This window comes from Tasmannia lanceolata, unplaced genomic scaffold, assembly GCF_043159265.1.
Source record: "Tasmannia lanceolata isolate RefF3 unplaced genomic scaffold, GAP_Taslan_0.1 ptg000012l, whole genome shotgun sequence".
Taxonomy (NCBI): Eukaryota; Viridiplantae; Streptophyta; class Magnoliopsida; order Canellales; family Winteraceae; genus Tasmannia; species Tasmannia lanceolata.
In genome coordinates, this window is record NW_027518689.1 from 15,604,757 (window position 1) to 15,627,840 (window position 23,084).

Here is a 23,084-nt window from a genome sequence, read left to right on the forward strand (position 1 = left end):
CTTTAATTTCGGTATACTTGCTTAAGAAAACCTTCTCTTCAATCAAGATTGCTGCTTTGAGCATAAAGTTGGGTCCACACATATATTTAGACACAACCGGCCATTCAAGCCTCATTCCTGCCATGCGTTCCTTATATGAATAAAATGATTCAATCGAATGTAATCTAAATCAAAATAGAATGCATATATATTGGGCCCACATCGTGCTGAAGCTATAATTGGATGTGCCGCTGTCTACTTGATCTGCCACCATGCAAATTTGATGTACCCCAAATTATTTCCATATGATCATGACCGTCCATGAGATGATCCAAAATTACCCAAATGGATGAGGCCCTTCTATAGATAACCTGTTCTCTAAAAATTATTCCCATAGGATAATCCGGACTGCCCATGTGATGGGTCACACTAAAAATAGGGTGACACCCCAAATTCTTTCATGTAATGATCCGAACCATCCATTTGCTAGGCTGCAATGTGAACAGGTTGCCCCTCAAAAATTGTTTCTGTAGGCTTATCCGAATAACTCAACTTGATGATCGTAACAACATTGGTTGTTAAAACGACGTCTCTGAGATCTTGACTGCTCCCTTGATGGACATCTTTATTCACTGGATCGAAATAGATTCAAGACTCATTTCTCATTAAAACAATGTGCGGGCCCCCTGTTTGATCCAAATCTAAGCAAATGTTCAATGCGGGCCTACCAACGGGTCCCAATTCTCTCTTGCTCGGATTCTCGTGAATAACCTTTCTCAACACTTAGCGGGATAATGCGAAACATGACAGAAATAACCGAAAAGATCGAGAAAACAAAAGGAGCGGACACGGGAATGGAAAACACTAGGAAAAGACTGATAACAAAACATTAATTTCTTTGTTGATTAGAGCGGAGCAAAATGGGGTGTCTACAGATGCCCCTCTTTGGTAGAGATGACGTAATCATCGAACACCAAAGCAAAAGTGACAGTGCCATTTTACGTAGCTTTAATCGACAAAGGACTCTCTAGACACAACGCAACTTAATATAATGCAAGACCCTAAAAGAAATCCTAGAATTGGAATGTAATAAAAAATTCTGCTGCGGTGCCGCTCACAAACGGGCAACAAGAGAAATGGGATACCATTTTCAAATGGATTTTCGGAGGGAAAGGAATATCGCTTTTGAACGGCTTCAGAAGAAATGAGACATCATTTTCAAATGGTCTCAGAGAGAATAATGGATGACCTTCGAAAAAAAATTTAATGAAAAGACAGCATCATTTTTGAATGGGCTTGGGCAAGATGAAATACTGTATTTATACGGATTCCAAGGAAATGAGACATCATAGTTGTATGATGTTGAAAGGGGATAAGAGACCATAGTTGTATGGACTCGAAGAGAATGAAATACCGTATTTGTACGGATTCCAAGGAAATGAGACATCATAGTTGTATGATGTTCAAAGGGGATAAGAGACCATAGTTGTATGGACTCGAAGAGAATGAAATACCGTATTTGTACGGATTCCAAGGAAATGAGACATCATAGTTGTATGATGTTCAAAGGGGATAAGAGACCATAGTCGTATGGACTCGAAGAGAATGAAATACCGTATTTGTACGGATTCCAAGGAAATGAGACATCATAGTTGTATGATGTTCAAAGGGGATAAGAGACCATAGTCGTATGGACTCGAAGAGAATGAAATACCGTATTTGTACGGATTCCAAGGAAATGAGACATCATAGTTGTATGATGTTCAAAGGGGATAAGAGACCATAGTTGTATAGACTCGAAGAGAATGAAATACCGTATTTGTACGGATTCCAAGGAAATGAGACATCATAGTTGTATGATGTTCAAAGGGGATAAGAGACCATAGTCGTATGGACTCGGAGAGAATGAAATACCATATTTGTACGGAATCCAAGGGAATGAGACATCATAGTTGTATGATGTTCAAAGGGGATAAGAGACCATAGTCGTATGGACTCAGAGAGAATGAAATACCGTATTTGTACGGATTCCAAGGGAATGAGACATCATAGTTGTATGATGTTCAAAGGGGATAAGAGACCATAGTTGTATGGACTCGAAGAGAATAAAATACCGTATTTGTACGGATTCCAAGGAAATGAGACATCATAGTTGTATGATGTTCAAAGGGGATAAGAGACCATAGTTGTATGGACTCGAAGAGAATGAAATACCGTATTTGTACGGATTCCAAGGAAATGAGACATCATAGTTGTATGATGTTCAAAGGGGATAAGAGACCATAGTTGTATGGACTCGAAGAGAATGAAATACCGTATTTGTACGGATTCCAAGGAAATGAGACATCATAGTTGTATGATGTTCAAAGGGGATAAGAGACCATAGTTGTATGGACTCGAAGAGAATGAAATACCGTATTTGTACGGATTCCAAGGAAATGAGACACCATAGTTGTATGATGTTCAAAGGGGATAAGAGACCATAGTCGTATGGACTCGGAGAGAATGAAATACCGTATTTGTACGGATTCCAAGGGAATGAGACATCATAGTTGTATGATGTTCAAAAGGGATAAGAGACCATAGTTGTATGGACTCGAAGAGAATGAAATACCGTATTTGTACGGATTCCAAGGGAATGAGACATCATAGTTGTATGATGTTCAAAGGGGATAAGAGACCATAGTCGTATGGACTCGGAGAGAATGAAATACCGTATTTGTACGGATTCCAAGGGAATGAGACATCATAGTTGTATGATGTTCAAAGGGGATAAGAGACCATAGTTGTATGGACTCGAAGAGAATGAAATACCATATTTGTACGGATTCCAAGGAAATGAGACATCATAGTTGTATGATGTTCAAAGGGGATAAGAGACCATAGTTGTATGGACTCGAAGAAAAGAGGCACCGTTCTCAAACGGGCTCGAAGAATTTAGAGATTTTTCATGAGCTTGAATTTGACGTAGGATTGGATTTTTATTTTTATTTTTATTTTTTTTTTTGAATCAGGGATTGGATTTGATAAATTTTATTTTTATTTTTTTATTTTTGGGAAATGAGGCACCGTCCACAAACGGGCTCAAGGAGAAGACGAGACCATTCACAAATGGACTCGAGAAGAAGAGGCACCGTTCACAAACGGGCTCGAAGAATTTAGAGATTTTTCATGAATTCGAATTTGACATAGAATTAGATTTGATGAATCGGGGATTGGATTTGATGGGGAAGACGAGACCATTCACAAATGGCCTCGAGAAAAGAGGCACCGTTCACGAACGGGCTCGAAGAATTTAGAGATTTTTCATTAACTTGAATTTGACGTAGGATTGGATTTTTTGAATTAAGGATTTGGATTTGATGAATTTTTAATTTTTTTGAACTCAATGAAATCGGGGATATTATGGATCGTGCCCGACAAAGATGTTGGAAACCACGATTTTGACGAATGATGAAACGACAAACCTTAGGAACGAAGAACCATTACTAACAAGAATGGATTAGGGACACTTTTATGAAACTTCAACAAGATCTTTTTCAAAGAGACTGCTGGTCTTGTCTTCTGGGGATTTTGATAACTGCAACCTTGAACAAGATACTTGAAATTGGTAATTTAGAACAAAGGCTCTCTTGGATACTAACATGGAAAAGCGGGATCTGCTTCTTGACAGGTGTTTAGATAGATATCTCTTGACCATGATAGTATTTAACTAACTAGAAGGAGATTCTGAATTTTAATGGTTCATCTCTTTGAGAAATTGGCTCAACCATCATTGCATCTGGGGCTCTTCCAAGCTTAAGGTGCCTTCTTGGGGTATGATCTTTTTACGAAAGCTGGGCTTTCTGATGTTTCTAATTCTGAATTTTTCCGAGCTAATCCTCTTTGAAATGTAGCTGCTTGACTAGATTACCGAGCTCTTTCATACGATCGCAGGGAGCTGCCGAGGCCGGGCCTCCTTCATTAAGACAGTTGCATCATTTGGACATAAGAACGACGATTGACTCTTTCTAAAGAGAAAACTTAGATAAAATGCACTACTCAAAGGATTGAGCAGCTCCGAAGGAGTGAACATAGAATGACAAAGATTGACTGACTACACTGATAGACACAGTAATGCTTCTGACTTAGTTAACGTTTTATTTGGTAAGTCTATCCTTTCGAGGAATGTTTTTTTTTTCAATTGGTAAACATTGGACTTTTTCCTTAAAACAGTGATACCTCCAGGATTTAATTACAACCCCTAAGATTGCATAGCTTCAATGCCCCTAGTTTTGAGGATGTCACTTGAATTTGCTTGAACTTCAGTTGATCTTCAGTCTTGATACCGGCTGTAGCCTTCTTATATTGATTCTCTTACCGTGACCAAGTCACCTCTTCAGGGTTTTTAACTTGGCGGACCGCGCTAGCCTTAACTTTTGCCTGAACCACCTTTCTAGGTTTTCGATCCAGCAGGCTATCCCCTTAGCTTTTGCCTAAGCCGCCCTTTCAGGTTTTCAACTTAGCAGGGGAATGATCTTAAATTTTGCCTAGACCGCCCTTTCAGGTTTTCAGTCTAGCAGATCTTCAAACTCCGTTCTTTTTTTTTTCATCATTTTTTTTTATTACTTATTGTGTCTCGGGACCTAGATCATTAGTTGTGAACACCAGAAGGACTTTATAGGTAGGATAGGGCTTTTCAAAGAAGGGCTTAAGGTTCAACAAAGATTTCGACCGAACCTGTGAACAGGTTACCTACATATCCCAAGGTAGGAATCAGGTCGTGTGTAGTTCAGGGCGAATGCCCCTAGTTTGAAGATAAATTGTTTGAAGGTTAATTGATTTTTTTCTTTTTTCTTTTCTTTCTGGAATAATTAACTTCTCTTCTTTTGGAACTTGTCCATCTTTTTTTCTGAAAGGATTGAATTTCTTTTCTTTTTTTTTTGAATCGACCGAACTCAGTTTAACCGAGTTGCCTACGTACCCCAGTGTAGGGATCAGGTCTCGCGTAGTTCGGGGGAATGCCCCGAGTTTGATAGGATTTTCCATAAAATTAGAATTTTAGGAGAACTGTCACTTAGATTGAATCCAGACAAATAAAGTAATCAAGATACACATTTAGGATTCACATTGAAATTAGATCATAGGATGCATGTCACATAGTTCGCACATTAACTTAGAGTTGAATGAGCCATTTAAAATAAATTTAAAAGAGTTAGCTTTTAGAATCGAAGACCGATTATCGGGCAGGAATGGTGCATGTGGTGGATAACTCCCCATACCTTCCATTCTCGTAACCAGGTAGCGAGTCTAGATTTCTGGTTGATTTCGGGTCCTAGATCCCACATCTAGGTGGCGACTCTGTCAGTCTCTTTTGTGTGGAATTCGGATTGCCTTAGTGATCCCAAGTTCACATAAAAGATGAATTAAAATCGATAATAAAAATGCACACGCCAATCGCGTGGGTACGAGAGACCAAGAGAAGGCGTGGCGGCTCGCGCCCCACCCCTCTCGCGGGATCGGGTCCCACAAATAATGATTTTCTTTCGTTTTTTATTCAATATGGATTTAAATCGGATTATCAAAGAAAGTGTTAGAAAACGTGGGTTTCTTTAAAAACTGATATTTTTTGGGATTTCTATAAAATAAAATACAACTGAAAACTTAATTTTCAATAACGGTTTGGCCGTTTTAATTTTCAATCACGGTTTGGCCATTTTAATTTTCATTCTAAGTTTCAAACAATAACCCCGAAAGGGGTTATTTCTTGATGAACGAATCCAAAAGTATATCAAACCAAGTCCAAAATTTATAAAACCTTATTTCCAAACTAATGTTTTGATTTCCAGAATACCCAAAACATTTCGGATATTTTTGAATTTTTTTAATCCGGTTTTAAATTATCTTAAATTTCGGCCATTTTTAATAAATATCAAAATATTTTAAAAATTAATGAAACTCTCCAGAATTAATTTCCAATAATAAATTGAATTTTTCATGAGATTTGTTTTTTGAAAAAAGGTTTTTTTATTTGTTTTCTGATCATTTTTTCGTTTTACTTGCCGTAATTCTTTTTGGTATTAAATTAGTAATTTTTTGAAATTTTTCTTCAGAAACCAGTAACTTAGGTTACTGGAATGTTAGATAAAAATTTTAAATTGGTTTTGCAAAGGTTTAATATGGTTTTGTAATTTATTTTAATAAATGGGTTTCAATTTCTAGGAAACAAATTCTCCTTTTCTATTTAAAAATCGATTTTATGGAGGAGATTTAATTTTTAAGTTTCAAAATTTTGATAGAAAATTTTATAATCTATTATATATCTACTGGAATTTTTTATTTGATTTTAGGATACTATTAAGTTTGCTTTTTAAGTAATTCTTTGGTTTCATCCGGTTTTTGTGTGAATTTCAATTGGCATCAAATCGTAATAAATATTTCTGAAAGTCATATAGTAGTCTAATCTCATGATTATCCTTATTCTGTGAAAGTTTGGATTAATTTGAAATTGATATGCTACAAGTTGAAGTGTTAATCTATAATCTGATTTAAATTTTGGAAAATCAGAAATTGATATCAAATCTTAATGATAATTCATGAAATTTTTCCAGTAAGCTACAATTATCGAGATCTTATTACTGGAAAAGTTTGAACTGATTTGGAGTTCGATGGCTTAGGGTTACTGTGTATTCCTAACAATCTGGTCTTAATGATATTAAATCACAATTTAATAGCAAATCAATACAAAAGTCAGTAAAAATCTCCAAAAAACCTTAAATTTTTATCATAAATTCAATCCCTAACTTTTTGAAGTAGAAACCTTAGGGTTCATAGATTGCCTTTGTAAATTGGCTATGCTGTGACAATTTAACTGCCGAGATCGTAACCATAATCGTATACTAATTGCGATCGATCCAGCATAATTGGAGTGCGTAAATTATAGTATGATATTGGCTCCGAGGTCCACTGTCCACGGAAATCGTGAGAAATATGCGAGGCAATAAGATACTATAATTTATGTGCTAAATTATACAAGGGTTGAGAGCACGATTCCCTTCCATGGTTGTGATTCGAGGCCAAAACTTGCGAACCATAGAGCCTTTGGTATTCCTTAGATGTTTAGGAACCGAAAATCCTTGAAATCTGAAAATCATTAACTTCAGCAAATTAAATCAATTTACATCATGTCTTTCAGAACCGTTGGATTGCGGTTTCCATCGTAAGAACCATTAGAGCCCTATTTAGGAACATTTGCGTCATGTCGTGTCCTAGGTTTTAGGGAGTCTTGGAGTTAGGAGTCCAGCCTCATCACGGGCGTTTGCTATGGATAGCAACCGTGCCATAAATCTAGTTACACTAGTCACCTCACTTTTCTCATAGGACAAGCCTAGTTACCTCACTTTTCTCATAGGACAAGCCTAGTTACCTAGGATGTAGGTTCTGTGGGACATGATCCCGCGAGAGGGGCGGGGCGCGAGCCGCCGCGCACTCTCTCTTGGTCTCTCGTACCCACGCGATTGGCGTGTGCATTTTATTTGTTGATTTGAATTCGTCTTTCCTGTAAACTTGGGATCACTAAGGCAATCCGAATTTCACACGAAAGAGACTGAGAGAGAGTGCGCGGCGGCTCGCGCCCCGCCCCTCTCGCGGGATCATGTCCCACAGTCTGGCGACTCTGCTGGGGACCACCTAACTTCATTAAAATTTCAAAAGATAATTCATTTGAATTTAATTTAACTGGCTCATAAAAACTCTATACTTGTTAGATTAGTTTGTCTCGTTTTATTTTCTCATCACATTTTACTCGAACTTAATTTAACAAAACCTGAAGGCATCATAGATTGCGCGAACTTATTGCACACACTTACATCACTTGCATCTAAACCCTTGCATTTCACATGCACACACGTCCTATTTTAGGAACCCGGAGTGTTATCTAGCATGGTTGACTGGGATTTCATCACCTGGTGCCTCTGTGCTAGAGAAGCATTCCACCCTTAGCCTAGTACCTTTATGGTGCGTAAACGGATCTCTTGTTCACGTACTGATACGCCGGACACTGGTACAGTATATCGAACAGGGATTCGCGCTAAGGGAACTCTTGGCCTTACCCCTAGATTAACCCACACATGCATGTAGTCTACGAACACATGTGCATCACGTGTGTAAGCCTAGTTTAGGATATCTTACCCATTTGTGTCTAGATTAGGCCGTAGTCCATTTTCCAATGGCTACGATCGGTCCTTAGATACACGAACAAAGTCATGAGTCGAGATCCTCTCTCCACTCCGCTAGATTAGGAGTAAGGTTGATGCCTTCAGGTAACACTGATAAAATGTGTGAAGATTAAAAAATTTTCCCTTTGGGGTTAGGATATAAATCCCATCATTTTCAAAGATCTCATAGGATTAGTCATTCATGATCTATCCGTTGAAAATAGTCCTATGCAATCTCACATTTTGATCATGTGTCTATCATTCGTCTCTTGTGGGATTCGATTGTGTCTTCATTGGCGGAAATTGTGTCTCAATCATTTGATCGTGCAATCTTGATGATCCAATCTTGCCTGTACCCTTGGTCTCTTCCTCCTCTAAGGGCAACCTTTTTCAAGAATATTTCTGCTAAATCCTTCAGAGTTTACTCTCATAATCCTTGAACTAAGGGCATTCCCCTATGCGAATCTGTCATCATTGTCATGTCTTGGTCCTTTAGGATTCATTCTATTGTCCCAACTACTTGTGAACCAGCTTTCGCCGAGCCTTCGAAGCTAGACAGTTGCAGCAGTTAAAGTTTTAGTCATTTATTATTTTATGTTGAGTCAGTCACCATGGTCAGTACAATTGTTGAGTCCGGTCTTACAATTAAAGGTCAATGCCTAGTCCAGGCAAGTTATCTTTTGATTTTTCTATTTTAGGGTCGTGAATCCTGAGCATGTTCAGAATAGGTTGTCAGATGTAAGAGCTTTCTCTTTAAATGAAATTGGAAGTCCCAATAATTCACTTGTGTCCGTTTCTTAAGTGTGCTTCTGATCTTAAAATAAGACTCCCTCCTCGAATGAGGACAAAATTGACGAAACTCCACTTGAGTCACAACGATTACTTGAACAAGAGGAGGAGCGCCAATCTCAGCCTTTCAAAGATGAAATTGAAGTGGTAAACACTGGCACTGAAACCTTGATCCAGTAAATGCCGATTGAAAATACATTACCCTCTGAAGAGTGTAAAGAATTGGTAAACCCATTTTGAGGATAAAAAGATGGTCCGGTAAGCGTTACCATTAATGCCAAGAGAAAGACCCAGATAGAAGGTTCAAGAAAGAATGAAGTGAATATCATATGCTATGCAAAGGGCATGGAGTGGAAACAACTTTCATATTTCCAATCAATGACCTTGGTTCTCAAATTCATAACATGAAGCTAACAAATTCAAGATAAGAAGTTCAAGAGCAAGTATTGAAAAGTGGTCATCAGATATCAAGAGTTACAAATCCATAAATGGACGATGTCAAAGAACAAGTTTCGCTCTATGAAAGTCGAAAGCACGTATTAGAATCTTGAAAGAAGAAGATCCATTATCTCTTACCTGGAAATGCCGTCAAACTCCGAAAAAAAAAATGAAAAAAAAAAAATAATAATCAGTACCAGAGGGACTCTAGTAACCTAGATCGATTCCCAATCTGAACATCAGAAGGCCTCCTTTGGCTGAATAAATCCCAAAATCAGAACCCAACGTCAAAAGAATACTGGTTTGCAAACCCTTCGAGCCTAAATGAAATTTTCTTGAAAACCCATCAAACTAGGGGCATTCGCCCCGAACTACGCGAGACCTGATCCCTACACTGGGGTACGTAGGCAGCTCGGTTAAACCGAGTTCGGTCGATTCAAAAAAAAAAAGAAAAAAGGAAAAGAAATGTAATCGTTCCAAAAAAAAAAAAAAAAAAAGAGGGACCAGTTCCAAAAGAAGAGAGGTCAATCATTCCAGAAAGAAAGAAAAAAAGGAAAAAATCAATTAACCTTCAAACAATTTATCTTCAAACTAGGGGCATTCGCCCTGAACTACACACGACCTGATTCCTATCTTGGGATATGTATGCAACCTATTCATAGGTTCGGTCGAAATCTTTGTCGAGCCTTAAGCCATTCTTTGAAAAACCCTATCCTACCTATAAAGTCCTTCCAGTGTTCAGAATTATTGATCTAGGTACCGAAAACACAAAAAGTGAAAAAAAAAAAGGAACGGAGTTTGAAGATCTGCTAGACTGAAAACCTGAAAGGGCGGTCTAGGCAAAATTTAAGATCGTTCCCCTGCTAAGTTGAAAACCCGAAAGGGCGGCTTAGGCAAAAGCTAAGGGGATAGCCTGCTGAATCGAAAACCTAGAAGGGCGGTTCAGGCAAAAGTTAAGGCCACCACGGTCCGCCAAGTTAAAAACCCTGAAGAGGTGACTTGGTCATGGTAAGAGAATCATTGTAAGAAGGCTACAGCCGGTATCAGGACTGAAGATCAACTGAAGTTCAAGCAAATTCAAGTGACATCCTCAAAACTGGGGGCATTGGAGCTAAGCAATCCTAGGAGTTGTAATTAAATCATTGAGGCATTACTATTTTAAGGAAAAAGTCCAGTGTTTACCAATTAAAAAAAAAAAAAATATTCCTTGAAAGGATAGACTTACCAAATAAAACGTTAACTAAGTCAGAAGCATTACTGTGTCTGTCAGTGTAGTTAATCAATCGTTGTTATTCTATGTTCATTCCTTCAGAGCTCCTCAATCCTTTGAGTAGTGTCTTTTATCTAAGTTTTCTCTTTAGAAAGAGTCAATCGTCGTTCCTATGTCCAAATGATGTAACTGTCTTGGTGAAGGAGGCCCGGCCTAGGCAGCTCCCTTCAATTGTACCTGAAAGAGCTCGAGAATTTAGTCAAACAACTTCATTTCAAAAAAGATCAGCTCAGAAAAATTCAGAAGTGGAAACATCAGAAAGCCCAGCTTCCGTAAAAAGATCATACCTCAAAAAGGCATCTTAAGCTTGGAAGAGCCTCAGATGCAATGATGGTCGAGCCAATTTCTCAGAAAGATGAACCGTTAAAATTCAGAATTTCCTTCCAGTTAGTTAAATACTTTCCTGGTCAAGAAATGTTTATCTAAACACCTATCAAGAGGCAAGTCCCACTTTTCCATGATTATATCCAAGAGAGCCGCTGTTCTAGATTGCCAATTTCAAGTGTCTTGTTCAAGGTTTCAGTCATCCAAATCCCCAAAGACAAGACCAGCAGTCTCTTTGAGAAAAATCTTGTTGAAGTTTCATAAAAGTGTTTCTAATCCATTCTTGTTAGTAATGGTTCTTCGGTTTGCCGTTTCATCATTCGTCAAAGTCCTAGTTTCCGATATCTTTGTCAGGCACGATCTATAACATCATCGATTTCATTAAGTTCAAAAAAATCAAAAATTCATCAAATCCAATCCTATGTCAAATTCAAGTTCATGAAAAATCTCTAAATTCTTCGTTATTGAATTCATCAATCAAAGCTATCTTGTTTCTTTGAGCCTGTTTGTGAACGGTGCCTCTTTTCTCGAGTCCATTTGTAAATGGTCTCGTCTTCTCCTTGAACCCGTTTGTGAACGGTGTCTCATTTTTCTGAGTCCATTTACGGTCTCATGTCCTCCTTGAGCCCGTTTGTGGACGGTGCCTTATTTCTGAAAAATCAAAAATTCATCAAATCCAATCCTATGTCAAATTCAAGTTCATGAAAAAACTCTAAATTCTTCGTTGTTGAATTCATCAATCAAAGCTATCTTGTTTCTTTGAGCCTGTTTGTGAACGGTGCCTCTTTTCTCGAGTCCATTTGTAAATGGTCTCGTCTTCTCCTTGAACCCGTTTGTGAACGGTGTCTCATTTTTCTGAGTCCATTTGTGAATGATCTCATGTCCTCCTTGAGCCCGTTTGTGGACGGTGCCTTATTTCTGAAAAATCAAAAATTCATCAAATCCAATCCTACGTCAAATTCAAGTTTATGAAAAATCTCTAAATTCTTCGTTGTTGAAGCTATCTTGTTTCTTTGAGCCCGTTTGTGAACGGTGCCTCATTTCTCGAGTCCATTTATGAATGGTCTCATGTTCTCCTTGAGCCCGTTTGTGAACGGTGCCTCGTTTCTCGAGTCCATTTGTGAATGGTCTCGTCTTTTCCTTAAGCCCGTTTGTGAACGGTGCCTCGTTTCTCGAGTCCATTTGTGAATGGTCTCGTCTTCTCCTTGAGCCCGTTTGTGAACGGTACCTCATTTTCTGAGTCCATTTGTGAATGGTCTCTTATTCTCCTTGAGCCCGTTTGTGAACGGTGCCTCATTTCTCGAGTCCATTTGTGAATGGTCTCGTCTTCTCCTTAAGCCCGTTTGTGAACGGTGCCTCGTTTCTCGAGTCCATTTGTGAATGGTCTCATCTTCTCCTTGAGCCCGTTTGTGAACGGTACATCATTTTCCATCATTTTCTGAGTCCATTTGTGAATGGTCTTTTATTCTCCTTGAGCCCGTTTGTGAACGGTGCCTCATTTCTCGAGTCCATTTGTGAATGGTCTCGTCTTCTCCTTGAGCCCGTTTGTGAACGGTACCTCATTTTCTGAGTCCATTTGTGAATGGTCTCTTATTCTCCTTGAGCCCGTTTGTGAACGGTGCCTCGTTTCTCGAGTCCATTTGTGAATGGTCTCGTCTTCTCCTTAAGCCCGTTTGTGAACAGTACCTCATTTTCTGAGTCTATTTGTGAATGGTCTCATGTTCTCCTTGAGCACGTTTGTGAACGGTGCCTCGTTTCTCGAGTCCATTTGTGAATGGTCTCATCTTCTCCTTGAGCCCGTTTGTGAACAGTACCTCATTTTCTGAGTCCATTTGTGAATGGTCTCGTCCTCTCCTTAAGCCCGTTTGTGAACGGTACCTCATTTTCCGAGTCCATTTGTGAATGGTCTCATCTTCTTCTTAAGCCGGTTTGTGAACGGTACCTCATTTTCTGAGTCCATTTGTGAATGGTCTCATATCCTCCTTGAGGCCGTTTGTGAATGGTACCTCATTGTCTGAGTCCATTTGTGAATGGTCTCTTATCCTCCTTGAGCCCGCTTGTGAAAGATGTCTCATTTTCTTTTTAAAAAAAAAAAAAAAAAAAAAAAAAAAAAAAACCCGCTTGAGAACGATCTTTGTTCTTTCTGTTCGGAATCCATTCGAAAGTGGTATCTCATTCTCTCGTTGCTCGTTTGTAAACGGCACCGCATCAGGATTTCTTATTATGTTCTAATTCTAGGATTTCATTTAGGGCCTTGCATTAGGTAGTAAATGTTTGCGTCTAAGTTCCGTTTTGTGTAGAGTCTTTTGTCGATTAAAGCTACGCAAAATGGCTCTGTCATTTTGACTTTGGTATTCGATGACTACGTCATCTCTACCAAAGAGGGGCATCTGTAGACACCCCATTTTGCTCTACCTTAATCGATAAAGAAATTAGGGTTTGTTTTCCGTCGGTTTTCCAATGTCTTTCTTTCCCGCATCCGTTTGTTACATTTCTAAATATTTTTGGTCATTTCCGTCGTGTTTCGCATTTTCCCGCTAAATGTTGAGAAGGATTATTCAGAAAAATCTAAACTAGGGAGAATTTGTACCCGTTTGTGTGGGACCCGCTGGTGTGGGACCTGCTAGTGTGGGACCTGCTAGTGTGGGACCCGTTTGTGTGGGACCCGCTGATGTGGGACCCGTTTGTGTGGGACCCGCTGATGTGGGACCCGCTTGTGTAGGGCCCGCTGATGTGGGACCCGCTTGTGCGGAACCCGCTGATGTGGGACTCACCATTAGCATGACTTAACTTTCTCTACCATTTCCACTAACTTCATTTTTAAAATAACACCATTATCTCCATTACCATTATATATTCCATTATCCCCACCACCATTCCCACCATTACCATTATATATTCCATTATCCCCACCACCATTCCCACCATTACCATTATATATTCCATTATTCCCACCACCATTCCCACCATTACCATTATATATTCCATTATTCCCACCACCATTCCCACAATTACCATTGTTTATTTCCATTATTCTCCACCATTCCCACCATTACCATTATATATTCCATTATCCCCACCACCATTCCCACCATTACCATTATATATTCCATTATTCCCACCACCATTACCATTATATATTCCATTATTCCCACCACCATTCCCACCATTACCATTATATATTCCATTATTCCCACCACCATTCCCACAATTACCATTGTTTATTTCCATTATTCTCCACCACACCCACCATTCACATTATATATTCCATTATTCCCCACCACAATTCCCACCATTACCATTATATATTCCATTATTCTCCACCACACCCACCATTCTCATTGTTTATTTCCATTATTCTCCACCACACCCACCATTCTCATTGTTTATTTCCACCTCTCCACTAAGTTTTTCACTATATAAAGAGAGGTGATGAGAGGAGGAAAAAAAAGAAAAGGAACACATTGTTTTTGGATAGTTTTCTCTTTCTCTCCCTCAATATCTCTCACTCTCTCACTCTCACACTATCATTATCTACTTTCTCTCCTTATTTGTTTCTCCCCATCTCTCTCCCTTGTTCCATATAAAAAAAAATATAAAAGAAAATAAAACAAAGAAAAAGAGAAAGAAAGCGGAAGCGGATCAAGCGGCGGTGCGATTTTCGAATTTTTCGGCTCTCGGATTCGGCGAGGATTTCGATCACAGGTAGGTACTTAATTTTTAGATTTTTCTAGAATTATTTGGTATATTTGCATGATTTTTAGTATTTAATTGGATTTAGTTGAAAATTAAATATGTATGCTCAAAATCATGATCTCCATGAGTGTTTCGAAAATAAAATATATACTAAATGAATTCCAAAATTAATGAAATTTCGTGGGAAACTAATATGATACCAGTACATTCTACCATGAAATTTTGAGAATTTTGAGAATTTGTTTGGTATATTATTTTATGCTTTCTTTGAAATTTACCAGCTTTTGGAGGAATTGTTACTGACATCAGATCACAACTAAAATTCTTACAATTTTTACAGTAGTCTTCAATCTCACATTTCTAGTTACTGTAAAAGTTTCAAGTGATTTGGATCTGTTTTCATATGGGATGTAGGGTTAATTCATAATCTGGTCTGAAAATTAAAAAATCTGAAACTGATAGTAAATGGTTTCCAAAATTCATGAAAATTTCTCAGTATGTTATTTTTACTTATATCTTATTAATGTAGAAATTTCATTGAATTTAGATTCATATTTCTAGTGGTTTCTGTGTTATTTGTGCAATCTGGTCAATCAATTGTTAAATCGAAATTAAATATGAGCTTAATGTAAAAATCTGTAAAACTCTTTCCGTAAGCTACATTTCATCATATCTTGCTGCTGTAGAAATTTCAACTCATTTCGAATTCGTTTGCTACAATTTCACTTGTAAAATCACTCATATGTTTAAAATTGATAAAATTCATTGAAAATCCGAAATTAATTGAAAATCATCTGAATATTTCTAAAGAACCTTAAATCTCTGTCACACATTAACTCCTTAATCCATTGAAACAGAAATCTTAGGATCATTAGAATTCCCTGGAAAAATGGTCAGTGCATCCATAATCGTATCCCAATTGCAACCGATCTTTGACAATTTGAATACTTAAGCTATAGCATGTTGTTGGCTCCGAGGTTACTGTCCACGGAAATCCTGAGATATGCCAGGCAATAAGATGTTATAACCTAAGTATTAAATTGCGCAAGGAAAGAACGCACGATTCCCTTCCTTGGATGCTATTCTGGGCCGAAATTGGTGAACCCTAGAACCATTGGTAATCCTCAAGTGTCCATAAATCGAAAATCCATGAAATCTGAAATTAATTAACTTCAAGAATTTGAATTGATTTGTCTCGAGTCTTCCGGAACCATTGGATTATGGTTTCCAATCTAAGAACCATTAGAGCCCAATTTAGGAACACTAGTGTTGTGTCGTGTCCTAAGTTTTAGGGAGTCCTAGAGTTAGGAGTCCAGCCTCATCACGGACGCTTGCTATGTATAGCAACCGTACCATAGGTCTAGTTACACTAGTCACCTCATCTTTCCCTAAGACATGCCTAGTAGACTAGGATGTAGGCTAACCTGCATTAGTCTAAGGGACAACTTGCATTCAGATAAGAATCATATAGCATCTTAGATGAAATCCTAAGATAATAAAATCCTCAACTTGAATTAAATAATTCCTCTTAAAACTGTTGAAACAGTCAAATCCGTCTAAGTCGGTGTCCTAGTTGAGTTAGGCATATGTAGTTTAGCTTAGGTGCACCGAACTACGTCGACTCTGATCCCAGTGAGGCTTGGGTACGTAGGCAGCTTGGATGTCTGACGGCATACCACCCGCGAGTCGGCACCACAACAAATTGTGGTGTTTTGTATATTAATTTTCTTGTAAATACTTAATCAAATCAGTTAGGGCTTTCCTTGAAATTAGAATTCTAGGAGAACTTTCATTTAGATTGAATCCAGACAAATTAATAAATCAAGATACACATCTAGGATTCACATTGAAATTAGATCATAGGATGCATGTCACTTAGTTCGCACATTAACATAGAGTTGAATGAGCCATTTAAAATAAATTTAAAAGAGTTAGCTTTTGGAATCGAAGACCGATTATCGGGCAGGAATGGTGCATGTGGCGGATAACTCCCCATACCTTCCATTCTCGTAACCAGGTAGCGAGTCTAGATTTCTGGTTAATTACGGGTCCTAGATCCCACATCTAGGTGGCGACTCTGTCAGTCTCTTTCGTGTGAAATTCGGATTGCCTTAGTGATCCCAAGTTTACAGGAAAGACGAATTCAAATCAACAAATAAAATGCACACGCCAATCGCGTGGGTACGAGAGACCAAGAGAGAGTGCGCGGCGGCTCGCGCCCCGCCCCTCTCGCGGGATCATGTCCCACAGATATTCAATTTTAAGTTCAAGTCCCTAATCTAAGCACATATGAAGCGAATCATATGGGGGCTTTGGGAACCCAAGATTTCTTGGTTCCACCACAATCCCTAATCTTAGATGCACATTGGAATTGGTAATGACCATTAGTTCCACAATAATGGCATCTAACATGAGGGTTAGATAGACTAGTCCTATCATAAATTGCATGATTACGTTTAAGACTAGCTTTCTTTAAGATTATGTTAATAATTTTGTCACCATTTAGGAATCCATAGAGACATAATCTTAACCTTTCATTTTCATTATGAAGATGTGTTAATTGATTTAAAGAATTATTAAATTCATTTTCCTAAGATTTGGAGGAGCTTGCCACATTTTAAAATTGTGCTAATTGGCAAGTTTTCTCATCCAAAATACCCTTAAGGGTTTCAATCTCAAGTTTAAAATTTTCAATTTTTACTTTAGTTTGAGATATGGAAGAAGAAGATTCATTTATCAAAACATCCAGTTCATTTTCTAATTTAGAAATCATTTCTTTTGAACTTTATTTTTTGAAATTTGAGAATGCAAGGTTAAGCATAATTCATCATAAGATATTTTTTAACTATCACTACTTGATGAACTACAAGAGGGGTTAGAATTTACCTCTTCTTCATGGGAGAGTGCCAAGAGGCAAAGGTCATCTTTATTATCTTCTCCTTCACTTGAGCTCTTACATGAGGTGCTAGTAGCATCCCAACCGGCTACAAGAGCCTTGTTCTTCTTCCAATCCTTCTTTCCCTTGTACTTTGAGGAAGATGACTTGAGAAGTGGACAATCCGGTCTTTTGTGTCCTATCTTCTTGCAATTATAGCATCTTATAATTTCCTCAACTTCACTTTTTTCTTCTTTTTATCCTTTTTATGCTTCTTTCTCCATAAGCTTTTAAATTTCCTTAACGCTTCTTCCTCATCGCTATCCGCATCACTTGATGATGAGTCCGTCTTGGAGGCCTTAAGAGCTAGAGATCGACTTTATCTTTCTTTCTCTTTCGGCTTCTTCTCTTCATGACGGCTGGTGTGGAGCATCTCATGAGTGATAAGAGATCCTACAAGCTCCTCCATAGTTAGCATCTTGAGATTCTTTTATTCTTAGATGGCTGTGACTTTTGGGTCCCAATAAGGCGGAAGTGACCTAAGCAACTTACTCACAAGCTCATCAGTAGGATAAGATTTACCAAGATTTGCTAATTCATTAGAAATTTCAGAAAATCGGGTATACATTTCGGAAATACTTTCATTTTAATCCATTCTAAACATTTCATATTTCCTCTTTAACAAGTTTATTTTGGAATCTTTGACTTTTGATGTTCCCTCATGGGTAACGGCAAGTGTATCCCAAATAAGCTTGGCGGAATAAAAAAGAGCTACTCTATTAAACTCCTCCGTATATAAGGCGCAAAACAAAGAGTTTATAGCTTTGTAATTTAAATTTGCATGCCTCTTATCTTCAACATTCCATTCTTCAAATGGCTTGGAAGGCAAAATGTATCCATTTTCAACAATATGCCAGAGTTCCACATCTATCGAAAGAAGATAGATGCGCATCCTTGTCTTCCAATGTCCATAGTTGGACCCATTAAAGAAAGGAGGTCTAGCTGGGGAATGGCCTTCCGGAAGTCCGGTTCCATTTATATTTGCCATTTCACAAATAGAAAGTTGCCAAAGATCTTATGATCTTTCCCTTGTTTGAAATTTTAAAAAAAAATTACCAAAGATTTTAAGAAAAGAAAATCTTTTAAGAGCCAAGGTTCTGATACCAAGTGAAATTCCAAGGGTGGTCCTGAATTGGCAACTAATGAGGAGGTAAAAAATTAGGTTGCTAACAAGTTTTAGCCTTTTTAATAACTTAAACCCAATTTCGAAGATTAAGAGATCAAGAATTAAATTCAAGCACACAAGTTAAATCTAAAGGTGCAATGCAAATGTAAAGCAAGAGATTAATAGAGACTGCACCCGAGATTTAAAGTGATTCGGTCCTCCAACGCGAGGCCTACTCCACTCCACCAACCAAGCCCGTTGATGGCTTCACTATGTGATCTTCTTAACTTCAGCGAAGATCAATGCCGATTACAATTCCGATCGCCTTTAACCTTGGTGGCAATCTTCACCACGGAGAGTGGGCTCTGCTTCTCCGAACACTCGCCCAATACAAGTTTCTTGAATAAGAAAGAAAGAATAAAAACTCCCTCACAAGGGTTTACAAGATTTGTAGAAGATGTACAAATTGAGCCTAATGATCCAAATCCTAATCTTAGAGGATGAGAGGCATAAACAAGCTTGGATTCACTCTTGGGATATTCAAGTAGAGTTTTAGAGTGTTAGGATTGATGATTGGGAAGGTGGGAATACCCATATATATAGAAAAACCCAAATATGACCGTTTGGTGGCATTGTCGTAAATCTGGCAAAGTTACCAACGGCTCTATTTCTTCCCGTTATAGTGGTCTCGGAGTTCCAAGAAATTCTCGGAGTTCTGAGAATTTCTCTCGGAGTTCCGGGAATTCAAACAGAAGTTGGAAAATTTCTATTGGACCAAATCTCGGAGTTCCGAGCTCGGAGCTCTGAGAATTCTCTCGGAGTTCCGAGAAGCCTATCAGCAGCAGATTTTCAATTCTGTTTTTTGGGCTTCCAACTCTACACAAAGTTGGGATTGTTATGAGGGTTCCAACATGTTGGAACACCACAAGGACAATCACTTAAGCATTTAGGGAGTGTGAGATTAACTCAATTTATGCCTATCAAAATCCTAAACTAGGATTGGATCTTATACATTCTAACATAACTTCGAACTTCAATGCAATTTTTCAAGTTTTCAATCGTCTTGGATCTTCGATGTCTTTGGCCTTCCGAATGTGGTCCAATGTTTTTAGCCTCAATCCAAGCAATCTTATCTTAACGCCATTATGATCTACAACTTAGACATTCAAACACATTAGTGATCTTAAATCACTTGTGTATTCGAATCATCAAAATAAGATAGGAATGGCAAAGTGAGAACCATTGGACTTACATGTTTAATTAACATAATTAACTAATCTAGACTCTGGGATCATGGGCAAAAGCAAGATCGAAAAGAAAAATTAAAGTTCTATGTGTTTTTATTTCCGCTGCGCATACCAATCTTGCCCGAAGGGGATAATCTTCCTTCAAAAATATCATCCCCCTAAATATAAAATCATAGGAAATATTCAAGGGATATATTATCAGCACAACCATATTTTGATATTTGCACAACCTCGCCTGTCTTTCCTTCTTTAATTGGCTCCTCAGAGCCTTTTGGGAAAGGTAACAACCTTTTGACAGATCTTTAAATGCTACGAGACAAGATGGTTTGTGAAAGTATCAAAATGTGGTTGTGATGATATCATTTCCCATATTCAAAATATCCTCAATATGCTGGCTTCCAGATATCGTAAAAAAGGAGTCGTAACAAAGGAGATCCCGATTTGGCCATGAATCGGGACCAACCTTTATTACACCCAAGGTTTTAAATTTCAGTTTTGAGGGTAACCAAAACTAAAATTTTACCTGAAATCCTAAAATTTCGGCCAAAATTCAGTAAGGGCGGACAAAATGTCGTTTTTTGGGCTGAAATTATATAAAGGAATAAAAAATTAATATATTATTTGAAATTTCTGAAATTTCCAAAATTTGGTAAATTTCAGAAATTTCAGTTTGGGAACGTTTCGGGTTCGGTCGTCACCGAAAGAGTTGATTGGAAACATTGATCCAGACAGTGACTTTGTCTTCTTGTCTTTCTCATATGTTTCCAAATGACACAAAATTCGAGAAATCCCCGTGAATGGACCGTATGAGGTTAACTGTTGTTAGCTTTCTAGTCAATCAGTTAGAGAACTCCATCCATCAATCAATTTGAGCTTTTATACAAGGAGAATAAGAGAGCTAGTTGATATCTATCCACGCTTGTTTCAATTTTGGCAAAGTTCTCTTTCTTTTACCTCATATTGCAACAAAATGAGAAGGGAAATGTTATCAGCACTATGTTGATGAGGGCAATCCTCCCTTTATTAAAAGTACGGTATGGCCCGCATCATAGGATGATCCAAACCGTCCATTAGATGGGCCACGGCCTAAATAGGTTGTGCCCCAAAAAATAATTTCAGTAAGGTTATCCTAACCCTCCAAATCTGAATGTTAGAGGGTTGATCCTAATCCTCTATAGATCGGAGGGTTAGAATAAAACTCTGGAAATAATTTTTGGGGCACATCTTATTTGGACTGTGGCACATCTAATGGACCGTTTGGATCATCCTATGGTGCGGGCCATACCGTACTTTTAATAAAGTGAGAGTGCCCTCATCAAAATAAAGTAGTGGTGATAACATTTCCCAATGAGAAAATCTTATAACTATGAGTGGAGTACCAATATCAAAACATGATAGCTATTGATTTGACAAAAAGAATATTTTAAATACTAAATAAATTAGATAGGGGCATATTCATAAAAAACAAGGGCTATAAATACAATTTTATATTATCGAAATGACAAAAACCATTGTGTCCAAAAGACATCTAAAAGACAAGAATCAACTAGGACTTTTTCACTGCTTTATAACTATTAAAATGTTAAAACAATATAAAATTTTGAAAAGAGTGCACCTATTCTCATACCATGTAGCAAAGTACTGACTCTAGCCCTTTATTAAGTTAACTTGTGTTTAAAAACTAAGATAAGCAACCCAAGCCCCTAGGGGCATATTAGTCTTTCAAATAAAGAATCGTTATATTCTTCTTATCCGCTTTAAAGAACAAAATAACTCAAAAGGGGAAATGATATCTTGAGCTGCCTAACTTTGGACATGGTTGGTGTGGTTATTGGGCCCACCTTTGGCTTGTAAGGGTATCAAGAGTGGTCCCACACTAGAGACCTGCTTGTTTGAGATTATGACAGCCGATTGTGGAGTTTCCAACCGATTATTGGACTAAAATTCAGTGCAATTTTCAGTCCAATAATTGGTTGGGGACTTCACGATCGGTTGTCATGATCTAAAACAAACAGGGAATAGGTGAACCAACCGTATCATCACTTCATAGTAAGCATGTCGTGCCTAAGAAATTCCTTCTAACCCTTCTTTCTTATTCAAGGATCAGGATCGATCAGTGCTATACAACCAAAGTCTAAGTTCGTATGTCATTGTTTATAGTGACGTTGCATTTATAGATGTTTTTTTTAATACAAAGAAGGGATATTCAACTTTTCATAGATTGAGAGGGATTTTGACTAATTTGACCATTAGGTACAGTGATTGGGTTTAAAAGGACTCTGCAGATAAGGGAAATATAAATATTATACCTCCTATTCTTATAATATCTTAGAAAGCTCATTAACAATTTAATAACTTCAAAAAATCAATTAGTAAGACGTTCTCCTCATTATTAACGAAAATGATCTTGACCGACCTAGTAAGACGATTTGATAGGGCATCACAGACCAACTTAGTGGATCCATGTCCAAGTCCGATAATGACTCTTTCTTTGTTTTTGTTGTTGGGACAAATTGGTATGGTGGATGAACAAAATTGTTTAGAACACAAAAAGAGAATAAGACAGAAAGAGAAGTAGGTAAGGCAAACAAAAAGCTTTCTCTTAAAGACTTTAATTTCTCCACTTATGCAGGTGGCTATCAAGGAAATAAGTCATGAGGATACAATGCCTACACTAAGAACAAGGGCTGCACCCCAAGTTCAAAGCAACCAGTATGCCCTTAAATAACAAGAAAATAGAAAGAATAAAGAGGAGACAGACTACTTAAAAATGAAATCCCAAGTCTTGTTTTATAGAAGCTAAAAAGAAACAAAAGCACCCTTTCAAATGAACCCTTTATTTAAAACAACACCTTTCCATAACATAAGTGTCTTTTGATTGGAAATACCTTTTCACATAAAAAGAAGTGTCCCTTTGTAAAATCTCATTTTTTATTTTACAAAATAAAATATTTTAAAAATATCCAACAATCCTCCACTATTTTTAAAATATAAAAAATATGTAAAATAATATATCGAGCAGAACTGAAGCTACCACTCCATATGATAAGAGGATGATTACCTTAATCTTCTCAATAGGAGTGTAATAGGTCAGTTACAACGAAAT